We start from the raw sequence: 3,805 nt of genomic DNA, 5'->3' as shown, positions 1-3,805 counted from the left end.
CGCGGTGTGGTAACTTGTTATGGCAGTCATAGGAAATTAATACATAATATATGATGATGCAGATGATGGTCATGATTCTGACCATCATCCCAGCGATCTTTTTTTCTTTTTGAGACGGAGTTTTACTCTGTCGCCCAGGCTGGAGGGCAGTGGTGTGATCCCAGCTCACTGCAACCTCTGCCTCCTGGGTTCAAGCAATTCTTCTGCCTCAGCCTCCAGAGTAGCTGGAATTACAGGCACCCGCCACCATGCCTGGCTAATTTTTGTATTTTTAGTAGAGACAGGGTTTCACCATGTTGGCCAAGCTGGTCCCGAACTCCTGACCTCAAGTGATCCACCCACCTCAGCCTCCCAAAGTGCTCGGATTATAGGCGTGAGCCACTGCGCCCAGCCCCCAGGGATCTTTTAAGAGCAAAGGGAAGAAAATCATAGCCCTTACTCTCCAAAGTCTGAAGTTAGGGGACTTTGATAGAGTGGTGTGGTGTATGAGCCAACTGGCAGGGAAGCTTTTAAGAGAATTCACTAGAAAGAAAGGGAGCACCTAAATTGCTGAACAAGACTCAATGTGGGTTTGGCTGAAGAGGATTGGTTTTAGTACAGCAGTTGATGGAGAATCAAAGCCCTCACATCCAGCCACGATGGCCTAATATTCTAGTCAACAGTAACCTAGCATATGAGTATGAACTGAGAGCCATAACCTTGGAATCTAACTGGGAGGGTATCACTTGGGCTTATGCAGTGACTTGGACCAGCAAGTAGCCACTTCAGTGGAGACATGTATCCATGGGACCAAGCTGGACTGGGTTTTAACAGCAATACCACATGGTATAGAGACACAACTTTAGCCATGCACTGTTAGCAGAGACCTGATCATTGGTCTCTGTTTCTGACTCCTGGATGTGGGACTGCCCCCTTCCTTAGCTTGAGTAAGCCTCCAGGGAAAATGGAGACAGGGGAATCAAAGCGGAAGATACTAGACTTTGCCTGCACCAGAACAAGGTACTGTATTGTATTGGTTAAGCTGGCAGGGAGGTAAAGTGAGGATGTGGGGAGGGGGACAAGAGAGATATATGATTTGATTTGATGAAAAGAAACTCAGGGCAAGGTGCAGATCAGGTGAAAAGCAGATTAGGACTGATGTCAGCTATGTCGGTGTTTGTGGAAAAGTAAAATAAAAATAAAGGCTGGATGCAGTGGCTCACACCTGTAATCCCAGCACTTTGGGAGGCCGAGGTGGGTGGATCACCTGAGGTCAGGAGTTCGAGACCAGCCTGGCCCAACATGGTGAAACCCCGTCTCTACTAAAAATACAAAAATTAGCTGGGCATGGTGGCAGGTGGCTGTAATCCCAGCTACTTGGGAGGCTGAGGCAGGAGAATCGCTTGAACGTAGGGGTGGAGGTTGCAGTGATCCAAGATCACGACACTGCACTCCAGCCTGGGCAACAGAGCAAGACCCCATCTCAAATAAATAAATAAATAAATAAATAAATAAATAAATAAAGGGTTGATGTCAGCACTTGAGGACTGCAGTGCGTTCCCTCCAGGAACTCAGAGATTAACCTCTCCACCACTTCTTAACATAAACTGCATGACTAACACATGATTAATGAGAGCATCAATATGCAGTCACCGGAGAATCACAGGTTTGACAATTATCTGACTTTCTCCAGTAACCTAAGAAAAGATGCATCAGTTGGAAGAAGTGGATCATTTGTGAAAGCAGAAAAAGATGAACAATCTAAAGCAAATCCACATGAAGCCAGTACGAATACTGTTCAAGAGAAAGGGGAGGCTGGGTGTGGTGGCCCATGCCTGTAATCTCAGGAGTTTGGGAGGTTGAGGTAGGAGGATCGCTTGAGCTCAGGAGCTTGAGACCAGCCTGGGCGATATAGTGAGATCTCATCTCTACTAAAAAATAAAAAATTAGCTGGGCATGGTGACCCATGCCTGTAATCCTAGCTGCTTGGGAGACTGAGGTGGGAGGATTGCTTAGGCCTGGAAGACGGAGGTTGCAGTGAGCTGTGCTCGTGCAACTGCACTCCATCCAGCCTGGGTGGCCAGATAATCCTTGGTACGGAGATTCAGGGAGTTGCAGCCCATGGACCTTCAGTTTGTTTGGTCTTATTGATCACATGATCTCTGTTAACCTGATGTTCTTAATCATCCCTTCCACCCACCTCAAACTAACAATTTACAGGTCCAATTGGTCTGCAGAGAAGTTACATTGGGCCAGGACCCTCCCACTACTAATGTGGGTGTGTCTGGTGGGTGTTGGGGTTCTACATTTGTGTTTGAATCAACATTTTAAAAATTATTATTATAAAGGTAATACATGCATATTGTAAAACAATTTTTTCAAACATTACCTAGGGATAAAAAGGCAAAAAGTAGGTCCGGGCATGGTGGCTCACGCCTGTAATCCCAGCACTTTGGGAGGCTGAGGCGGGCGGATCATGAGGTCAGGAGATCGAGACCATCCTGGCTAACACGGTGAAACCCTATCTCTACTAAAAATACAAAAAATTAGCTGGGCATGGTGGTGGGTGCCTGTAGTCCCAGCTACTCGGGAGGGTGAGGCAGGAGAATGGCATGAACCCAGAGGTGGAGCTTGCAGTGAGCCAAGATCACCCCACTGGTGACAGAGTGAGACTCCATCTCAAAAAAAAAAAAAAAAAAGGCAAAAAGTTATTTGATTACTGCCTTGTTTCCCATTCCTTCTTTCCAAAGGTAATCGCTATAAAGTCCATTTGTGCATATATATATATACATATATCTTTCCAAATATTTTCCTTTCTTTTTAATCTAAACTTTTTGAATAGGCTATCCATTTTCATGTTTCAAATTTCTTTTTTTTTGTTTCTTTTTTTTTTTTTTGAGTTGGAGTCTTGCTCTGTCGCCCAAGCTGGAGTATAATGGCGCAACCTCGGCTCACTGCAACCACTGCCTCCCAGGTTCAAGTGATTCTCCTGCCTCAGCCTCCTAGTAGCTGGGATTACAGGCACCTGCCACCATGTCTGGCTCATTTTTTGTATTTTTAGTAGAAACGGCGTTTTACCATGTTGGCCACGCTGGTCTGGAACTCCTGTCCTCAGGTGATCCACCTGCCTCGGCCTCCCAACGTGCTGGGTCAAATTTCAAAAGGTACAAAATGGTGTACTGTGAAAATTCTTACTCCTCTTCAACCTTCTGTTCTCTCTTCACAAACAACCAATGTTAACAATTTCTTTTTTTTTTTTTTGACATGGAGTCTCACTCTGTCACCCAGGCTGGAGTACAGTGGTGCGATCTCAGTTCACTGCAACCTCAGCCTCCAAGGTTCGAGCAATTTTCCTGTCTCAGTCTCCCGAGTAGCTGGGACTACAAGCGCCCACCACCACACCCAGCTAATTTTTGTATTTTTAGTAGAGACGGGGTTTCACCATGTTGGCCAGGCTGGTCTCGAACTCCTGACATCAAATAATCCACCCACCTCAGCCTCCCAAAGTTCTGGGACTACAGGTGTGAACCATTGCACTCAGCCCAACGTTAAAAATTTCTTGTGTATCCTTCCAGGGATATTTTATGTATATGTGAGAAAAAAATATGTATTATTACCATTAGTTACACAAATGATGCTGCACTATATACCATGTTCTGCACCAATTTTTATTTAATATTGTATCTTGAAGATCATTCCACATCAATACACACACAGCCTCCTTAGCTTCTTTTTTTTTTTGAGACGGAGTCTCGCTCTGTCGCCCAGGCTGGAGTGCAGTGGCACGATCTCGGCTCACTGCAAGCTCTGCCTCTCGGGTTCACGC

This window comes from Pan paniscus, chromosome 1 (assembly GCF_029289425.2).
Source record: "Pan paniscus chromosome 1, NHGRI_mPanPan1-v2.0_pri, whole genome shotgun sequence".
Lineage (NCBI taxonomy): Eukaryota > Metazoa > Chordata > Mammalia > Primates > Hominidae > Pan > Pan paniscus.
This window is presented reverse-complemented; position numbering follows the sequence as displayed.